The sequence below is a fragment of the Pan troglodytes genome, chromosome 6 (genome assembly GCF_028858775.2).
Source record: "Pan troglodytes isolate AG18354 chromosome 6, NHGRI_mPanTro3-v2.0_pri, whole genome shotgun sequence".
Lineage (NCBI taxonomy): Eukaryota > Metazoa > Chordata > Mammalia > Primates > Hominidae > Pan > Pan troglodytes.
The window spans coordinates 163841538-163863381 of NC_072404.2; the positions used below are offsets into that span (position 1 = coordinate 163841538).

Sequence of the window (21844 nt, forward strand, 5' to 3'; positions counted from 1 at the left end):
TGAAAAAAGAAAGTTCGGGAGAAGGAGGGGTTTGTCAGAGGTCTTTTGCTCGGTGTTTATTAAGAAACACCAGGATACAGTGAGGGCAAAGAGGCTGAGGAAACTTCAGAGAGAAGATGACATTGGATCAGGAACCTGAGGAATGATTGAGATTTCTCCACAGAAAGAAAAAGGAAGAGGACATTTCCAACAAAGGAAAACCAGGAGCACCCAAATGGCCTGGGAAGCATCTGCCTGGTTTCAAGTGTGTCTGCAGCACAAGGTCTAGGAAGAGACGTGGCGAGAACAGACACTGGGAAAAGGGACTGAGGTCTTAGCGTGAAGATGATTATTGAATGTCTTGTTCCAGTACGTGAAACCATCAAAAGTTTGTTTTGTTTTGTTTTGCTTTTTTGAGGCAGAGTCTCACTCTGTCACCCAGGCCGGAGTGCAGTGGCGCGATCTTGGCTCACTGCAACCTTCATCTCCCTCCCGGATTCAAGCAATTCTTCTGCCTTAGCCTCCAGAGTAGCTGGGATTACAGGCGTGTGCCACCACACCCGGCTAACTGTTGTATTTTTAGAAGAAACAGCGTTTCACCATGTTAGCCAGGCTGGTCTCGAACACCTGACCTCAGGCGATCCTCCCGCGTTGGCCTCCCAAAGTGCTGGGATTACACATGTGAGACACTGTGCCCGGTCCCATCAAAAGTTTTTGATAGCTATATTAACAGTGATAATAACATACTAATGTTTTCTATGTATCAAATATCCAACACCAAGAAATGCTGTAATTTATTTGTTAAAATCTCCTGTGAAGTGTCAACTATTCCCTGTTTTTTTGTCTTGTTTTGTTTTTTTGAGAAGAGTCTCACTCTGTCATCCAAGCTGGAGCGCAGTGGCACGATCTCGGCTTACTGCAACCTCTGCCTCCGGGGTTCAAACAATTCTCGTGCCTCAGCCTCCCATTACAGGCGCCTGCCACCACGCCCAGCTAGTTTTTTTTGTATTTTTAGTAGAGACAAGTTTTCACCGTGTTGCTCAGGCTGGTCTCGAACTTTTGAGCTCAGGCAATCTGCCTGCCTCGGCCTCCCAAAGTGCTAGGATTACGGTGTGAGCCACCGCGCCTGGCCAGTATTCCCATTTTATAAGTAGGAAACCGAGTCATAGACAGATTAAATAACTTGTCCAAAGTCAAACAGGAAGTAAGCAGTAGAGCCAAGATTTAAACCTGGGTGCTAGCTCCAGAGCCCATGCTGTCTTGCTTCTTGAGGAAGTCATGACCATATTTTAGAAAAATAGCTCCACAGCTGTGTGGAGGATGAATTGGAGGAGACCGGAGGCAGACAGACAGTGAGGAGGCCCTTTCAGCAGTCCAAATGAAAGCAAATACAGGAACAAACTCAATGGGGTCTAATAAACAAACGGAGCAGGGAAAGGGCAGAACAGGAAATAACTGAGGCTGCTAACTTGAATAACTGGGCAGATGGTGATGCCAATATCAGAGACAGAAAAACAAAGGAAAAGATATGAGATGGGTCAGGGGTAGAATAAGGAATAATGGTCTTTATTTGAGGCCAAATGGTTTGAAATATGAGGGACATTCAAGTAGAGAGGTCTGGCAAGCAGCTAGAAAACCAGACCTGAAGTGTGGGAGAGGTCAAGCTGAAGACAGAGATGGACCAGATACTCTTGAAGGTAGCAAATGTTCGCTTCAGCTCTCCTCACCCGCACGGGGTCTTCCAAGCACCTGGCAAGGGCCTTAGCAATATGTTCATGTTGTCATGTTTCTTTTTTGTAAAAATTTCAAAAGTAGGTTATTTTTGCTGTGATTAAGACCAAGACTGTTACCTCTTTCCACCCTAACATCTTCTTCACACTTCCCCCCAGGTCAGGTGGCACTGGAGTCCTCTAGGCATTTTGGGGGACCTGTTTAGGGGCAAGATAAGTTTGAGATACAATATAGGTTGGGCTTCATGGGATGCATTTAGGGGAGTTCCGTATGTAGCTAAGTTATTGCTAGCCATCCTAGCATAGACATTTTCTTAAAGAGTACTCCTGTTAAATTATATGAACTTCAAGCACCATGAAACCTAGAAGTGTCCCTGAATAAAGTCGGAGATGATAACTTGACATAGATGACAAGTGAAACTGACAAGATCACACAAGAAGAAGATGTAGCAAGAAAAGATGGCCAAGAATGGAACCTTCAGGAACCCACATTTAAGAGGAGGGTGGAAGAGAGCCAGATGCAGAAAGATTTATCAGCTAGAAAAGCCATGAGGGCATAAGAGTTTGGGAGTCAAAGGATGAGTGGTTTTATGATGGAGGGGCAGGTAGAACGAACATCAAATGCAGGAGAGGAACTGTTGAACTTAGTAGGTGTGTAGAGATGGGCTGAGTCACTAGGAGGTAGGAAACTTGAGGCAATGAGTATAAATTACTTTTTTTTTTTTTTTTTTTGAGACAGAGTCTCACTTCATCACCCAGGCTGGAGTGCAGTGGTGTGATCTTGGCTCACTGTAAACTCCGCCTCCCGAGTTGAAGCAATTCTCCTGCCTCAGCCTCCCGAGTAGCTGGGATTACAGGTGCCTGCCACCACACCCAGCTAATTTTTGTATTTTTAGTAGAGATAGGGTTTCACCATGTTGCCCAGGTTGGTCTCGAACTCCTGACTCAAGTGATCTGCCCACCTCAGCCTCCCAAAGTGCTGAGATTACAGGTGTGAGCCACTGCGCCCGGCCAAGTATAAATTACTTTTTAAAGAAAGAAAATCCCATTTGCTACATCCGGGGTATCCCACGTAGTTCTTGTGGTGTTTAATGTTATGCGTCAACTTGGTCGGACCGTGGTGCCTGGATATTTGGTCAAACATTATTCTGGATGTTTCTGTGAAGGTGTTTTTTGGATGAGATTAACAGTCATTGGTGGACTTTGTTTTATTTATTTTTGTTTGTTTTTTCTTTTCCAGACAGAGTCTCACTCTGTCATCCAGGCTAGAGTGCAATGTCACCATCTCAACTCACTGCAACCTCTGCCTCCCGAGTTCAAACGATTCTCTTGTCTCAGCCTCCCAAGTAGCTGGATTGCAGGGGTGCGCCTCCATGCCTCGTTATTTTTGTATTTTTGTATTTTTGTAGAGACAGGGTTTCACCATGTTGGCCAATCTGTTCTCGAACTCCTGACCTCAAGTGATCCACCCACCTCGGCCTCCCAAAGTGCTGGGATTAATTACAGGCATGAGCCACCGTGCCTGGCCTCATTGGTGGACTTTGAATAAAGCAACTTGCCATCCATATGTGAGTGGGCCTCATCAAATTGGTGGAAGGCCTTAATAGAGCAAAAGACTGACATTTCTTGAGCAAGAAGAAATTCTGCCACCCTGATGGCCTTCACACTTGAACTTCAACATTGGTTCTTCTGTGAGTGTCCAGCTTGACAACCTACCCTGCAGATTTTGGACTTGCCAGCCTCCATAATTTAATACAGTCCTGTAGAGATACAAACTTGTTCAAGAATGTCTTTAAGAAGCTTACCCAGTGCAAGGGGAGAAGTGGAATTCACATCAGGTAGAAGAGCAGGGAAGGTTTCACTAAAGAGACTGCATTTCAGGTAGGCCCAGAAGGACGGGTTATATTTGGGTAAGCAGTGACTGGAGAAGAGCAATTTCTGTGGAAGTTACAGTTGGATGAGGAAATGCATGGAGCCTAATCAGGCATTCATAGGAATCTAGTTTGGATCTGGTATGATAAGCATAAGAAACCAGAGGGACTGATCCATTAGAGCCAAAGTGTAGAGAATGCTTCAATATTAGGAATGAAGTGTTTGAGATTCTTTTAGGAAGCAGAGAATTACAAAAGGTCTTTGAGCAGGAAAGTGGAATGACTGAATTTCATAGTACAAACAATCCCATTAGTGCATGCGTTGGGTTCTAACCACTTTCAGTATAATATGTGCCACGCACTGTGCTAAATGTTGTAGATATAATGACAAAAGACACAGCGTCTTAATTCAAGGAGCTCACAATCTGTGAGGAAGTAGGAGATAGAGAAGGGAAAAATTATAATGCAATATAATAACTACATGGTACAAAAGAATTACACAAGAAGGACAACTAATCCAGGTGCAGACATGGGGTGGGTTGAGATATGGAGGGTCATAGAAAACTTCCTGGAAAAAGCAATTCTAGGCCAGGCTCAGGGGTGCATTGTAGTCCCCGCTGCTCAGGAGGCTAAAGCGGTAGGGTCACTTGAGCCCAGGAGTTCGAGACCAGCCTGGGCAACATATCAAGTCTCGGTCTCAAAAAAAAAAAACACACAGAAATACACAACAACAAAGGGAAAAAAGTAGCCTGGGCAACATTGCAGGGGAAAAAAAAAAAAAGCTGGGCATGGTGGCACATGCCTGTGGTCCCAGCTACACAGGAGGCTGAGGTGGGAGGATTACTTGAGCCCGGGATGTCAAGGCCACAGTGAGCTGTGATCAGACCACCACACTTCCAGCCTGGGTGACAGAGACAGACCCTGTCTTCAAGAAAAGAAGAAAAAGAGGAAAAAGAAAACAATATTTTAGGACACTTTTCTTTCTCTGAATAATATCTCATAGAAACTAGGTTGAATAATTGGAAAATACATTGCTATTTCATCTCATACAATGTTACGACGGTGTTTAGGTCTCCCAGGTCAGACTCAAAAGGTTAATTCATGACTATCTTACAGCAGTATTTTCTGGATTCCAAAATAAGAGGCCTAGAACTGGCAATATGCAAGATCTGAAATTGGACAGGTTAAATTTTTAAATCCTTCCTTCTCCTTTTCTTCATTTTCTTCTTTTGCTTAAGGCTCCTCCTCCCAGAACCTCTGGCCTAAGGCCTTCAGCCTTCCCTGAGGCACTCAAGTGTTTTTCCAAAACTTGATTTGCCCCAAACTTTCTGGTCTTAGGTGCTACTGATCTGCGTTAAAAGGAAGGCGACGTGGCCACATGAAGTATGGTAATGCCATTACGTGGGGAGGTCAAAGCAGGAGGATTGCTTCAGCCCAGGAGTTCAAGATCAGCCTGGGCAACATAGCAAGATCCCATTGCTATAAAAAAGTAAAAAAATTAGCTGGGGATGGTGACAGGTGCTACTCGGGAGGCTGAGATGGGAGGATTGTTTGCGTCCAGGAGGTCAAGGCTGCGGTGAGCTGTGATCATGTCACTGCATTCCAGCCTGGGCAACAGAGTGAAACCCGTCTCAAAAAAAAAAAAAAAAGAAGCAACCTGATTGAACTAGTTAATGCCAATGTGTGAACAACTATCAAGCACTCCTACCTCCTAGAGCCATTTGCATCTTTAAGAAATGATACTTAAGAATCTTTGGTGGAATTCCAGGCAATAAAAACAAGGCCTTTGTGTATTTGTTTACATAGGCAACTTGTAAGTCAAGAGTCGAGAGGATGAGGTCTACCAATACTACGTTTCCCCTTCAGACAGTTTGTGACTTTGGTAAGTATATTTCTGCATCATACTTTACATCTAGTTACCTCTATTATTACAATCTTGTTTATTTGGCATTTGATGGACCAAAATTAGCTACAAAATCCTTTTTAATGAAACCAAAGTAGGGGATTAGGCCGGGTTACAGTAATGCCTGTAATCCCAGCACTTTGGGAGGCTGAGGTGGGAGGATCACCTGAGTCCAAAAAGTTGAGGCTGCAGTGAGCCATGATCATGCCACTGCACTCCAGCCTGAGCAACAAAGTGAGACCCTGTCTCAAAAAAAAAGGACAGAAGGTAAGAAAGAAATTAAAGTAGGGGACTTAAACACCTACTTCTTCAAAAAGAATTTTAAAATCTAGGTATAAGAAATCATTTGATTATTTCATCTCTTTCCAGCTTCCTTTGGATACTAATCTAGTTGAATTACTCTGTATAGTTAGTTATAGCATATATGTAACTACTTTTATAAGCAGAACTATTTTTTAAAAAAAATCACAAGTAATGTATATTTCATGATTTGGATTAAATAAACAAGTTTAATTGAAAAATTATCATTGTCATAGGTAATATTTATTAAGGATTTAACTTACAACAACCTTATATGAGATACTATTATTATTAATTTTTTGAGGCAGAGTCTCACTCTGTCACCCTAGGCTGGAGTGCAGTGGTGCAATCTCCACTTACTGCAACCTCTGTCTCCTGGGTCCGAACGATTCTCTTGCCTCAGCCACCTGAGTAGCTGGGATTACAGGTGCATGCCACCACACCCGGCTAATTTTTGTATTCTTAGTAGAGACAGGGTTTCACCTTGTTGGCCAGGCTGGTCACCTCAAGTGATCCACCTGCCTTGGCCTCCCAAAGTGCTGGGATTACAGGCATGAGCCACCATGCCCGGCCAAGCTACTATTATTATCATCCCTATGTCATAGACGAAGAAACTGAGGCACAGAGAGGTTAAGTAACTTGCTCAAAGTTCCCCAGATAATAAGCAACGATGCCAGGATATAAACTCTGGCAGTTTCATGTTCCCTCCCGGCTGCTTCCCACCTACTTTTGATTCAGTAGATCTGGAACAGGGCCCTCGGAATTAGTAAAGTCCCCAGCTGATTCTGAAGCAAAGCCAGGTTTGAGAACCATCCTGTTAATTCACTTTGCACTGGATGGCTAGTTACTTACCTGTGTCTTAGAAATAATAGTTCATATGGTTAATCAAGTAACACCTGTACCCTTTCATTTCAGTAGTAAGCAAATTTGCTTGGAATCTGCTTCAGTGTTGTTTGGGCACAGCGCTGAGGGGGCAGGTGAACGTTAGGAAATTGTCTCTCACCCCACAGCACAGACCACCTAGTTTAAAGGCACAACATGTGAACAGGCAATCAGGGAGAGATCACAAAGCTTGGGTAGAAGGTGTAAGGTGGGCTTCCTGGGAGGGGGTGTGAGCTGGATCTTGAAAAGTGAGCATGATTTGGAGATGGAGGAAAGAAGTGGGAAACGGTATCTGTTAAGGGAACAACTGAAGGAGGCCCTCATAAATGGTGACTCACAGCTCATCTGTGGGCCAGTGAGTACGACCAACAGGACCGGATGGCATTGAGAGTTCCTTCTGGGAAGTGGCAGGAAATAAATTTGGAAATGCAAGTTTGGACAAGATCTGGTAAACCTTAAGTGCCAGGTCCAAATTTGGATTGAACACTATAAACAATATGGAACCACTGAAGCTTGAAAGGACAAAATTATAATGATGAAGGTATCAGTTTAGAAGGAATAATCTGCCATCAGTCACGACACAAGTGGAAGGATAAAGAGATAAGAACCAGGAAAAGCATTTAGAAGGCTAAAGGACCAACATAAGTGTGGGAGAATATCTTAGTAAAGGAGTGGATATACACAGAATCAGGAGTCACCGAGTCAGGTTATGCCACTGATCAGGCTGAGTGATTTGGAGCAAATTGCCTAACATCTCTGAGCCTTAGGTTTTTTCATTGAAAAAATGGGTATGATGATGATAATGACTGACCCAAAATAGGCAAAGGATTTCTCTACGATGGTGACAGCTCTGGGATACAAGGTGAATGGGCCAGGATTTTGAGTCTGTTTCCAGGTCTGTATGAATTAAAGAATGTGTTATGAATGGCAACAGAGACATCCACTTTGTGGACGATGAGGAAGGGAGGGGAACTAATGGTTGGTGAATGTTCCATGAATTACGTGGGAATTATAAAGAAATTACTCTTCACACTCTTATGAAGTAGGTATTTTTATCTCAAATTAACAGTTGACCTTACTAGAGCAAAAGATAGTAATTTGAGTTACTGGATATGACTCAAATTTGGGTAACTAGATATAAACCAAGGTCTGCTAAAATCTAAAACTTGGGCTTTTCCAGCTAGTAAGTACATCATATTTAGATTTGAAAGTTATGTTTTATTTCATTGCTTTTGGCCTAATGTTGTAGTCTGTTGAGACTGTTTTGAACTTTGATTCTGACATCTATCAAATTAATTATCCCTCCAAACTTTGGGTCATCCGAGAGAGACATCAATTTTGCTGAGTTGGGGGGTAAAGATGGAGGAAGGATGTTTTAAAGTAGAAAGAGAGCAGCAGGTGGCCTTGACCTGTGAGGTAGGAGGCAAGGTTATCTGCGCAAAGTAAATGCAATCTGGATGTTAAGTGGACGTAAAAGTCGATGGAATACATTTGCTGCTAAGAATGATCGTGTAGGCAGGTGGAGAGTAAAGAATAGAAAGGAGTTAAGAACCAGGAATGGAGGCAGTGAGAAGAGGGAGGGTGGTGTGGGTGGACCACATACTGCTATTAAGGAAAAAGAGAGGGTGGAGGAAACAAACAATACAGGGAAGGTTGACCCACTCAGCCCTTCTATTCAGCTGGAGGAAGTCACAGAAAAGGAGGCTATATTGAATGGTAAGATTGGAGAAGACTGGTTAGGGAATAGGAAGATAAGTTGTTGTCTAAAAAACGCAGTCTCCAGTAAAAGGAAGAAATTGGGACATTGTTTTAAAACCCCACATAGGTACACTGGAAAACATGGGCCACAGGGATAAACCTTCCATTTTCACTTCCAACCTTACCATGTGCTCACAAAAAAAGGTGTTAAATACATGTAAGTTTTGACGAGGTTATTTAAAAGTGTAGGATATAAACCAAGAATTTTTCACACCCCAAAACCCCGCACAAATTAAGGGATTACATATCTGAGTGACAAGTACATACAAACGCATTACTTCTAGAGATACTTAGATGTAGATAAAAGACCACATTTCAATAGAGGGATCACACAGACCAGTGGGATGTTTCTTCTGAGATAACCCACTTTATGCCGGAAACAGTGTGGACTCTGGGGACGGCCTCTGCTCTGGCTGAGGATTTCTGTCCCAGAGCGGTACAGGAATCTGCGTAGTGTTTTAGTTTGGAGAAAACAGGAAGTTACACTCATCACATCTTTTGCCCAGATGATAGAATTCGAAATCCCCCCGGGGTTGTTCATGGAATGAGCCGCTCTGTTATGTTGTGAGCCGTGGTATTAATCAGCCACCCCTCACTAGGTGTGCGGGTTCCACCACGCTTCCTCCACCCCCCGTCACCACAGCAGCGGGTAGTATTTAGGTTGAATATTCCAAATAGTCAATTATGACAGTTAATTTCAAATGAGATGACTTCGAAGTACACGTGAAAACAATATTATTTTATATCACGACTCATGCCATCCGTATGTGTAATCAAAGCCTTCTAAGTCTTGATTTGTCCTTACAAAGACGAAGGATAGAGTGAATGTCAAAATTTGCCAAACAGGAGTTAGTGAAAGTCTGAAGGGGAAAGCCTAGTTAGGTTTTATCTTAGAAGTGATTTTTAAAAAGAAACACGCAGATAAGCTCGAGCTTTCTGGAGCCGATTCCTAAGGCCTTGCAGGTGTTAAGGGGGTCGAGAATTGGCTGAGGTTCCTCGGAAGTCTGCGCCGATTCGGAGGGCCACCTCTGACTTTCTGATCTGGGGTGCATCCCCCAGTCCCTGTCCCGGTCGACAAAGGTGTGGAGTCAGGTTCCAGGCAAGCTGGGGGTGGGGGTGCGCACAGGGGAGGGGCAGGGGACTGGGACCCCCCTCTTCTTCGGGGTGCTTCGGGCCGTTTCTCCAGAGGCTGGTGGTGTCCCCGACCCAAGCAGCTCAGCCCCGCTCGCGAGGTCCGAAGTGGCGGGAACGGGTCCTCCGCGGCGGTCCCAAGGCGAGGGAGGCTGTAAAACCTGGCAGAGAATCCGGCGCGCCGGGTCGGGGATGTCTCGGGTGTCGGGGGCAGGGGCCGCAGGCTCGCAGGTAGAAGCTCCCCACGCGAGCGGGAGCCTCGGCCGCGGAAGGGGCGCCCCCGGGGCCGCCGGCAGCGGCGGGCGGGCGGGAGCTTTCCGGGCCCCTCCCGCGCCTCGGGCTGGCGGGGCGATGGCGACGACGGTTTCCCGGCTCCCCCGCCCCGGACGCCGATGGCGGTGCGTTCCGGCCCTCCCCCAACAGCTTCTCCCCCGCGGTCGCCGGAGCCGGTGAGGCCGAGAGGGCGGGGAGCCGCGCAGGGAAGGCGAGAGGGCGGAGGTTGCGTGGTGCAGGCGGCGGCGGCGGGAGGAGGAGGGCCGGGCGGGCAGGGGAGGAGGAGGAGGCGGGCGCCGTGTCGCACGCAGCTCCAGGCGGGGCAGCCCCGGTAGCTGAGGGACGCAGCTAGACCTTGGCGGGACGGGGCTTTCGCCGGGGCCCAGGGACCAGGCGGAGGCGTCGCGGGAGCCTTTGGGGCACCACAGAGATGCGGGTGAGTGTCGGCAGCCGCCGGGGCCGAGAGGAGGTGGCGGCGGCGGCGGCGCAGGCCCGGCCCCGAGCCGCGGTGTCGCAGTGACTCGGGCCGCGACGGCCGAAACCAGGCGCCTGGCGAGGCCTGAGCCGCCGAAACGCGGCCGGGCAGAATGGCGGCCAGGCCGGGGGACTCGTGGGCGGAGGACGCCGAAGGTGGCAGAGGAGCGAGCGGGGCCGGGCCCTGAGTCACCCCGGACAGGCCGGGGCGGCCAGGCCTGGACTACGCACTGGGAAAAAGCACGATTCATCGCGCCTGGAGGCGGCGGCCTGGTGGCGCCGGCCCCTTTCCCCGCCGCGACCGGGCCGGGTTCTCGGAGGGTGGGCCGACGTGTGGCCCGGGGCAGCTCGGGCGTCCGCGCCTCGCCTGGTGAGGCGACCTCCGCGGGACGCCGGGACCCGTGCCCTTGCCCCCTCGCGCCCACGCTTCTTCCCGGCGCTGCTTTCCGGCCGACGCGTGCTCCCCTGTGAGCTCTGGGCTCACGCGCAGGAGCAGCCGCGGAGCCGGGCTCTCTCGTTTTCCGGTTCCCTGCCCGCGGCTCTCGGGTTCCCCGCCTGCATTGTTGCGAACGTGCAGGGCGCTATTATTGGGTAACAGTCGCCCTTTTGCCCCGTTCTCCTGGGAGAGCGGGCCGGGGCATGCGCGCAGGGATGCTAGCCCGGCGGCCGAACCGGACAGAGCCCCCCGGCGCCCGCCTATCGCTCGCTAGTCGGGCCGGGCCCTGCGCTGCGGCCTCGGCGCGCCCCCGGTCCCAACGGGAGCGCGCGCCCTGACCCTGAGGGTAGCCGTGCGCCCGCCAGGCTGCTGGGGCTTGGGGTCCCCAGACTCGGGGGTCATCGCTTTTTTTTCCCCTAAGATCTGAAAGACCCCTGTTTCTGCCACCCGTGCAGTATTGTGTAGCGCAGACATAAGATAAGAAAGAGAGGAATGCTTGTAGACATTCCTTGAAATGAATCCCCAAAGTTAGGGTTTTCTCCCTGGCTGGCTTTGCCAAAAAGAGGATTCTCTTTTCCGATTGGGTCACTCTTGGTTGCTTCTGGTTCGTAGTAGGGGTTAGTGGTAAGTGCGCAAATACTGAATTGCAGTCTACTTAAATATTTGTTTGCTCTGTGTAATTGTTCTTTCCTGTAGTAGCATTAAAATCGTCAAAAGTTCTGAGTGGAGTAAACGATCACACTTTTTGGAATGCACTTAACGAAGCGGCAGAAGAGGAACTAGATTCCTTTTTTACTTCAAGCCATGAGCTTCTAGGACCTAAGCATAGCTTAACGCCTCGCAGAAGTGTGTGCAGTTTTAAGTTTAACACTTCATTTCATGGTGCACCCGAAAATGTACCCGATTTTCTGAAATCCTGGAGAGTGTATTATGTAGTAAAATATGTAATGATGTTTAAAATGTAAAACCAGTCATTCTGTTTGAAAAAGATATTTGGAGATGAGATTTTTCTTTGTTTAAAGAAGGTTTGTTTTTGGATATTGAAAAATGTTTTACTTGAAGGTTCTATTTGTTGTTTTCCATGGTGAGTCGAAATAGTTGCGTTACATTTCAAATTCCGAAGCATGCAAACACAAGACTGGCTCGCTTTAACTCTATTAATGCCCATTTTTGGAGGTTTCAGGAGAGTGTTCCTTAAGCTTGAGAGGGATGGCTGAATTGCTTTCTAAATATGTTAAACTTTTTTTCTCATTGGCTTCATCTTTTAAAAACGATTTTGTCAAAAAACAAACCAAATTTAGATATGCTAGGGTTTTTCACCAATTTATAACAGCCTCCCTCCCTGAGAGCCACATGTTCAGGTCCTTATAGGCAGCCCCACCCCCCACTCCTGATGTGTGTACCACATCAGAAGACAGACACGCATGCCTGAGCCGATTCTGCGTGGTTTCCTTAGATATTACAGTTCATTAGACTCTTGCCACTTAACTGAATATTATCTTCTAGCTGTAATTAACTACATGACAGCCTTATTTCCCATACATTTCCGATTGTGAATTCCTCCAGCGCAGGGGATATTCCTTATTTGTTTTTGCGTCCCCAGAGTAACAGAACTTGGTTGCGGTGGTGCCTCAGTTGCTTTTTTTTAATGAATGAGTTTTCTGGAATAATTCTAACTTAAACTTAACGTTTGAAAACATGCCCTGATTTTTGGCTACAGAAAACACAGTCGTTGTGCTTAAGCTGGTTAAGAATTCAAGCTTTATTATACACTTCTCGAGTAAAATTGATCGTCTCTCTCATCCCTCCTTTTCTATTCCCCCTTCCCTCTTCACTTCCCTTCTCCCCGAAACACCCCAGTATCTAGTACAGGGCCCTAACAGAAGAATGCCCAGGTTTTCTATACCTATGGAAGTCTGGGAAAGTGCCAAGAAAACAGGTTGTGAAACTTTAACTTTTTTCGCCCTTAAAACTAGTTTTAAGGTGTGGATGTTTTTACTTTTTGTGTTTGGTGTTTTTTTGGAAACACGATCAGGTTTTTCCCCCCAGGTTGAGTATCCAGCCTTGCCTTTGAAATGAAGCAGTTTGGTAGTTAAGGCTCCTCCTTGTAGATGAGGCAAGCCCCATGGTTCTGCTGGAGTGGGATAGGAAGTTGCTGTAGGAGGAACCATCCCTTGGTCTCTGAGGGCCATTCATCAGAATGTCATTCCCAGTATACCCAGAGGCGTGGTGTCTGTCTTTCAGCATGGAAAATTAAAATGAATGTACTTTAAATTGAGGAGTTGTTACTTGCCATTCTTCAAATTAAAAATATTAGGGCCTTAAAAACTTAGGAACTTGGTTTTTTGTTTGTTTTGCTGTTTCAGCCTTCCGTAGGTCCTAAAGCCAGTGACCTTGAGTCATTCTGGAATAAAATGTCTTTGGGGGACTGTCAGCTGCATTTTGAACTTGTCTTTTAGGTATGTCTGGAGAAAAGAGTGTTAACCATTTTAAGGGCCAATTCTAAGGTTGCCTTGCTTTTTAAAAACATTTGGTAGTTTATCAGTGTGTTTGTTTTGCTTCCAAATGAAGAAATGAGCATTAAATGAAAAATAGATCCAATTTGGATAAAAGCCTTATGTTTACTACTGAGGACATAATTTCCTGTTTATAGGAGGTTTCCTGTTTATAATATGAAGATTTAGTAAACACACTATAAACAGAATTATTATAACATTTAATGACTTAAGTTTTTTATTCACTCATGGAGGTGTTTCATTTCTAAAAATTCTGTGAGGGAGAGAGATTGAAGTCATTTATTTTTGCTTAGGTATAGAACATCTTGCTTGGGAGAGAAGACATGGAGTCTAGTTCAAGCTTACCTTTGCAGGGCATATATTTCCTCGTTTTTAAAATGAGATGGTTTTTAATTGACACTGTTGATTTCCTTAGGCCCCGAAAGTATGTGGATTCCATGGGAATGCCACAGCTTTTAACATTAACAGGATTTTGGAAAAACGGTCTTAAAAAACATTGAGTATTGTATTCATGTTTAAAAAGCAGGGTTGTGAAGCCTAAGTTTGATAGTTAAATTTTTTCCCTTGGGAAACTTGGACCAAGTAAGCACTGGTCTGCCTTTCCTAGTGTTGACTCCATGCTTCAGCGCTATTGCAGTTCCATTCTGGATCTGACTCTTTGCCTTTTCTATCACCTGACGGCTCACACATCACCATCTCTGGAAAGCTGGCCCTGATGTCCTGGTCTGGGTTAGGAGCCTTCTCTGGGTTCCCATGTTGTCCTGCCTATGTCACTATCACAGTATTTAACCTTTTGATTGTACTTGGTGGTTTCTCCCACCAAACTGACCTCCTTTGGGACAGGGACACTGTGATATGCATCTGTCCCCAGTGCCTAGCATACTGCATGCATCAACATTCACATACATCCTTCCACTGGAAATCTTTACAGTGCCCTCTGAAGCGTGGGTACTATGGTTTAACCCACTTTACAGAATATAGGTGAAGGAGCTGAGACTTTGAGTGGTGCAGGTAAGGGCTAGGAAGGTAGTCGAGTCCGAGTTAAACGGGACAGGATAACTCCGGAGCTCAGGCTTTTAACCATATGTTCCCTGAGTGTTTGACTAGCTTATGTGAAGATGGAAGAAGACTAGAAGAGATTAAAATGAAAATGCTTTAAGGACTGATATCTGATCATTATGGCAGAATTCATTATGCAGAACTGTGATCCACTACCAAGAATGAGCTTATTCTTCCTGGTCTTTTAGTAACATTGTGGGAGAGTAATTGGGCACTGATAGCATAGACATGAACAGTTCTGGAACTTTGGGGCTATTGTTAAATTGGGTGTGATGTTATGACTCATTGGCCTTGCAAAAATTTATAAAACCATTCAAGACTGTTCAAATATAACAAGCTGCAATTTTTTTAAAGGTCTGTGTTAGAAAATACTTCGGAAAATAGATTGTATGAAATGGGTGCAGCCATTTAAAATATGTATAAAGTGTGTATGTACTAGTGAAGGTTTTTTTGTTTTTTGTTTTTTGTTTTTTTTCTGAGACAGAGTCTCACTCTGTCGCCCCCACTGGAGTGCAGTGGCGTGGTCTCGGCTCACTGCAACCTCCGCCTCCTGGGTTCAAGCGCTTCTCCTGCCTCAGCCTCCCGAGTAGCTGGGATTACGGTGCCTGCCACTACACCCAGCTAATTTTTTGTATTTTTAGTAGGGACGGGGTTTCACCATGTTGGCCAGGCTGGTCTCAAACTCCTGACCTCGTGATTCACCTGCCTTAGCCTCCCAAAGTGCTGGGATTACAGGCGTGAGCCACTGCGCCCGGCCGTGAGGATATTTAAAGTAGTAAAAATGGCTGTCATTTTAGGGGGGTAAACTTGGGTGCTTTTAAAATATTTTTTCAAGAAAAAATTTAAGAACCAAAAAATAACAGCGTGGCGATCTCAAGATGGAGAAGACCTAGATATAACACCAAGCACGGGAACTGTAAAGGAAAAGATTTGAGTACTTTAGAATAATAAAACTTCTCTGTGTTAAAATTCCATAAACAGAATTAAAAGGTGACTGGCAAACAGAAAAATATTGTAACTTACAAGCAAATTTACTTTCCTTACTGTAAAAAGAGGGCATGTGAACACCACCAACAAAAGCGGCCCCCCCCCACCCCCGTGGAAAAAAATGGGCAAACTGGTAATTTATAAAAAGAGGAGCAGGAAACATGAAAAAACTTTCAGCTTTACTAGCAGTACTCCCAGAAATGCAAATCAGTGAGATACTGTTGTTTTTTTTTTAATTGGCATAGATTAAAAAATAAACTACTTATGGTGAAGGTATGGAGAAATGAGCTCACTCATACCTTGCTAGAAAGAGTGTAATTTAATATGATTTTTTGAGAGCAAAGTACGTAACAAAAGCTTGTAAAATATGTATGTGCTTTGAAATAGCTATTCCATTTCTAAGAATTTAGTCTAAGAAAATACAAAAAAAATGACTAATAGATTAATATTCTGTCCAGGGTGTGCTGTTATTTAACTAATACCCTCTTAAGCATTTGTTTTCGTTTTTTTGCTGTTGTTAAGGATGATTATTTCAGCATTTAGATCAATCTTTAACTTCCATAATACTGTATTTAATGAACATTTAGTATTAATGATAAAATGCAACATAAAACAACATATGTAAGTAATATCTAAACTTTATTTTGGTGTGTGAGTATATGCATTTTTTAAAAAGATGAAAACCAAAATGTTAGCATTGATTGTCTCTGAGCAGTGGAGTTATTTTTAGTTTCTCTTAGCAATAGGTTATTTATTTATTTTTTATTTTTTTCCTCCAACTTTCTACAGTGCACATATATTTATAATATAGTGGATTAATTTATAAAATCAAGAAATCCCAAAACAGGAGGAGCAGGGGAGCTACTTGCAAGGAAGACATTTCTGCTTAGTTTAATGCTGAAATCACTTAGTGTTTGCCGTACTGGCAGCCCCTTTCCAGGTGTGTTGATGCACAGGGTTAAATATCTGACTTCCGTTGGGCTGTATTTCCAGCGGTCAGGTTCTCCTTTGCTGGACTAATCTTCTTCTCATTTATTTCCCCATATCTTAATCCTTCAAATACTTTAGTCCCCTCATTTAATGCTCTCCATGAAACTGTCCTAATCTCATGAAACTGATTGATGTTTTGATGGTTTATTATAACACTAGATTAGGTACTAATGAATTGTCTTCAGTGTGGAAGTTTCTTTTTTTTAGTAATAGTGTGAACTTTTTTTGCTTAGTTCACAACTCCTAGTGATAGTAGATGTGTTTTAAATTAATGTTTAAACTTAATGTCATTATGCTTAAGATAAGAATTTGCTAAAAATTAGAAAAAGTATTTTGGTCCAGTTTCTGCAGCAGCTTGGAAAATTCAGAGGCTACCATCAATTATTTAAGAAGTGTATGCTAAATAGTACAAATGAGGAATACTGTTGTAATTATGAGAAAACCGTTGCACAGAAACGTGTCACCTAATGCTGGGAGGGGGCACCTTTGCTATGTCGAAATTAATTAAATGCTAACTAAAATAGTTACGTGCGCCTAATAGGCATCCGAAAGTCAGAGCGGGGGAAAAAGGCAGACAGCTCAGACCTCCTTTTCTCAAGGCAGGAAGGAGGCTTTGGTGAGACTGGAAGGAAAGGTTTGGAATCCTAGATGATGTCAATAAACCAGACTCTTTGATCCCAAGTGGAATTCAGGGAATAGACATGGAGACTAGGCCATTTCCCCCTCCCCAAACTTCAAGCTTATCTATAGGAACTTGGAGACTTTGGTGTGGGGGATGGTGGAGAAGGAAAATTCCAGACTGATTCTTCTGACTTCTCTCATCTTAAATATGTAAAATCTTTAAAAGGTTTGCTTGCCATTTTATCTTACATGCAATAATAACCCTTAGTCTAGGTTGAGCATCCCTAATTTGAAAATCCTAAATCCTCCAGAATCTAAAACTTCCTTAGTTACCAACACGATGTGACAAGTGGATCATTTCACCCTGACCTCATGTGATGGGCCACGGTCAACATGCAGGTGCACTACAGTTTATTCAGTGTCCCCAAGGGGAAAATAAAATTACCTTCAGGCTGTGTGTATAAGGTGTATACGAAACATGTGAATTCCCCGTTTAGATTTGGATCCCATCCCCAACATACCTCAAATATTCCAAAATATGAAACAGTCTGAAATTCAAAAGACTTCTGGACCCAAGCATTTCAGATAAAGGATACTCAATTTGTGTTCAGTGCTTGGTATGAGCCAAAGACTGTGCCGAGCTTGCTTTGTGACTCCCTAGCTGCTTGCCCTCAGCTTTCTGCTGCTTGCAGATACCTCACATGGGACAGAAGGCTGTCTAATGCAGTCCTGGTTGAGGATGGACTTTGACACACAGCCTGGGAATATATTACATTAATCATGAAGTAGAGACTACTGAAATGAGAGGGTCTCCTATTTGATGTGTTGATGAAAGGCTACTTGGGCATCTATGTAGAGTAGGTCCTACCAACAAGGGACCCAAAACACACAAAGGGAAGAAGGGTTAGGAATGCTGAAGACACATACTGAAATTGGCTCTTCAGTAGTGCCTTTGTTACATGTTCTATGTATAGGGGACTTTGCCCTACACAGGGTATGTGTGTTGGGGGTGGGGGCGGCGGGGGGCGGGGTGGGTGTTTAATGTCTGCAGTTTAGCTGGGGCTTTACAGGTGAAACGTACTGTATGTGTTCTCTCTTGACATTATGAAGGTTTTGTTTGTTTTGGTCACTGATATTTTTATAATGGAGCTCTGCCTTACCACTCTACTTGTTTTACTGCATTTTCAGGATTTTTATTTAGGCCAATATTTGGCTGTCTGTGTTCTGTGATATGTAAGGTATGGGAATAGGAGGGAAGATCTGTGAATAAACGTAGGAAATGCCAGGTGGCATATTGAAGGGCTTTTAAAATCTTAATTTGTTTTGCTGCTGTTACAGGGAGATAGATATATCTTATAGGGTATGTATATATGTATACATACATACATTCATATATATTAAAAGGTCCACTCCTAATTTAATAAGAAATTACCTTTGAAGGAAGAAAACTCCCCTACCATATTAACATATTTTGTAGAACACATACTGATTTTAAAATCATCGAATGTGGAAAATTAGGTCTTTACAGTAGAGATTTGATATGGAGTGAATTGATGTGTTCATTTTTTTCTCTTGGAACGAGCACCTGGAAATATTCGTGGTTCTTTGTAGCACAGTGTGGGAAGTGCCATAGAGGCCAGGATCCTAATGAGTATGGTTATAAGTTTAGTGTCTAGAAATAATTTTTGCTTCACCCTAGTCCTTGTTTAAATCCTAAATACTATCAGAGGAATTATATTAAAAAAATTTTAAAGCATGTGGGAGACAACACAATCAAAGCCTGTGTCAATTACATGTTATTGGTGGTGTCATGTTGAGAACACTTTTTATTTTTTTAAATAATAATTTTTTTTTTTAAGTTTCAGGGTACCACAGGTTCGTTCCATAGGTAAACGTGTGCCATGGTGGTTTGTTGCACCGATCAACCCATCACCTAGGTATTAAGCCCAGCATACATTAGCTGTTTTCCCTGGTGCTGGTCCCCACACCTTCCCCGACAGGCCCCAGTGAGTGTTGTGCCCTTCCCGGTGTCCATGGAGAACACTTTTTAAACCTGTAAAATAATGGTTTAACTACAAAGTTGTTTCACATTTTTTCTTTAAAAATCTAAAACTTCCTGGGTTTTAAAAGCATCTCAATACTTCTCTTGAAGGCACTCTTAGATTTGTACTTGATTCATTAGATTGGTTCTCTTGCATTTCTAATTCATGGTTTCCAGAGGGTGAACGCTGTTCTCAGGATGTCTTGCGTTAGAGGAGTTTAGGAAGCATCACCAGGTCTGTTCTCCAGTGTCCCCTTCTGAGTAGGGGCCACATCGCTCATTTCCCAGACTTGTGGACCAGGTTACCTTTCTTTTTTCTTGGGTGACCTCCTGAGGTTAGGGTTCTGTGCAGAATACTTGCTGTTCCAGTTCATCTTATCTTTTCTAACTCTTCATGAGCATTCAGGAGATAGCTTTAACTTGATCCTCTCTTCTAGTCTTTTTTGCTTTGTGGTTTCTCAGTTTTTTCAGGTTAAGCAATTCTCAGCAGCTTCAGCTGAGAGCCTTGCAGTCCTGCTAATAGCCTTCAGGGCTTTTGCATTTGACTAACCTGGCCTTTCTTCCAACTTGTCTTGCCCCAAACTGATCTCTTTTTTGCTCCCTAGACCATATCCGACATCTCTATTTCTAGCGTTGTGTCAGAGACACAGATTTCAGGCTTGACTTCTTTTGTTTGTCCATATTCAGTGATCTACCAAATCTTACTAGTTCCTCCCCCATAACACTATGTGTTTATACCTTCCTCTTTGGCCCTGCTGTCACCAGCTTCATTCTGCCCTCACGCCTGGCGATGCAGTGCGCTGCTGATTGCTGCTTCATTCAGGACTTGCCTGGCTTCCTTGATCACAGAGGCTCTCCAGGGCAGGTATTGGGCTGCTAGCATTTGATAGAGTGGGCTCTGCTCTTTGTCTTTGCAGCCCTTTGCCACAACCATCCTATCTCATCTTCATAAGCTTAAAAAAAATCCTGAAAATCTAGCTGTGTGTATCATGCTAACATGCTTTTTAAAAAAACTGGCTCTGCTGCAATTTTCACTTGAAAGTAGCTGGATGTTGGTTCTGGGTATTTGTCTCTATCTCAGCTCTTCAAACTGGGAATGTGATTTCTAGTAACATTTAGCAAAATTTCAACAAAGCAACCAGTTTGTGGAAGTTGTGTTAACTTTGAGGTTTTGCCATAATAAATTATAAATGTTGGAATTTTTCTATTGATAAGGCTAACTTGTAGAAAACTGATTAAATAATTCACTGATTATAACCAGCAAACCATATATTACACTAAAGTTTTGTTTCAAAAATATGGATATTGTGGAAGATGAGTATCCACATAGCTTTTTATGGCAAACATATAGGTGAGCGTGTATGTGTAACTAGGATAGTGATTCCCTTAATAGTTATAGGAAAAGTGATTCTAAAAAGCATTCTGATGCCTCTCTTGGCGGCAGTGAATGAAACTACAGTTTCACATTAAAAAGAGTACTTTCCCCGCCAAAAATGCAGAGGAGGATTTGTTTTACTGACAATTGAGTACAGGCCAAACTGCGTATATGCGCATACATACTCTGGGCTTTGTGTGTGTGATTTGGCAAAAAGAAAAATAGTCCTAAAGTGTGCATCTCTTTATTCCATTGTATTTATATTTTTCAGAAGTTTATTTATTTGCAGTTTTGATGTGTACATTTTATTTTAGAAAATTGAATGAAGTTTGTGAGATTCAAGTCCTCTAAAGTAAGTTTATTATATATGAGTTCTTGACGATAACAAAACTGTGGGGAAAAATCTGGATTTTGTGATGTTAGCATTAGTTCTTTACCTTGTTAAAAATATTAACTATGTTTTCAACTGGGAACATAGATTTATGTTTTTCAAAATAAGCTACTTGAAGTATAAGCTTAAAAAGCTTGCTTGAGAAAATACACAAGTTAATGTAAATTGTATGAAATAAAAAATATGGACCGACTATTGTTGAGACTTTCCACATGAAACTTAGGCTGGGCAGTGAAGACTATGGTATTGTCCCAGCCACAGCTAGGGTGGTGACAGAAATCAGTAGCAATCTTAACATGCAGGATATTCTTTATGCCTGCTTAAGGTGTGGGTTTTGCCAGGCGTGGTGGCTCACGTCTGTAATTTGAATACTTAGAAGGCCGAGGTGGCCAGATTGCTTGAGCTTACGAGTTCGAGACCAGCCTGGGCAACGTAGTGAAACCCCATCTGTACAAAAAATGAAAAGATTAGCCGGGTGTGGTGGCCCACACCTGTGGTCCCAGCTACTTGGGAGGCTGAGGTGGGGGGATCGCTTGAGCCCTAGAGGGAGGGAGATGTTGCAGTGAGCCGAGGTGGCACCATTTCACTCCAGCCTGAGTGACAGAGTGAAACCCTGTGTCAAAAATAAATAAGTAAAATATGGGTTCAAGTTACTGTTGATGCTTTTGTGTCTCTGCCCCTTAGCAATAACCTCCAAAACCCACCACTCTTAGGGTGACAAATAAATACAAATTGTACAGACCATGAGGGAAATTGACTAGAAAATTTTGTAACTACAAAGAAAGGTGCATCTTGACTAGGGGCATTACTATAAAAAATACCAGTGGGCCGGGCGCGGTGGCTCACGCCTGTAATCCCAGCACTTTGGGAGGCCAAGGCGAGCGGATCACCTGAGGTCAGGAGTTCGAGACCAGCCTGACCAACATGTAGAAACCCTGTCTCTACTAAAAATACAAAATTAGCCAGGCATAGTGGTGCATGCCTGTAATCCCAGCTACTCAGGAGGCTGAGGCAGGAGAATCGCTTGAACCCGGGAGGCGGAGGTTGTGGCGAGCCGAGATCACGCCACTACATTCCAGCCTGGGCAGACAGAGCGAGACTCCGTCTCAGAAAAAATACGAGCAAAT

At 43.9% G+C, this 21844-nt stretch overlaps 1 protein-coding gene across 12 annotated transcripts in view; it reads left to right on the plus strand.

Moving 5' to 3' along the window:
* The first annotated feature begins 8982 nt into the window (after positions 1 to 8982).
* The window catches only part of CUL1 (cullin 1), a 102700-nt gene continuing 89838 nt past the window's right edge, over positions 8983 to 21844 (plus strand). For 2 of the 12 annotated variants that reach the window (XR_010158317.1, XM_054687146.2), the window contains exon 1: positions 10863 to 11361. The gene's annotated coding sequence lies outside the window, so the exon portion shown is untranslated. 12 annotated transcript variants of the gene reach the window in all.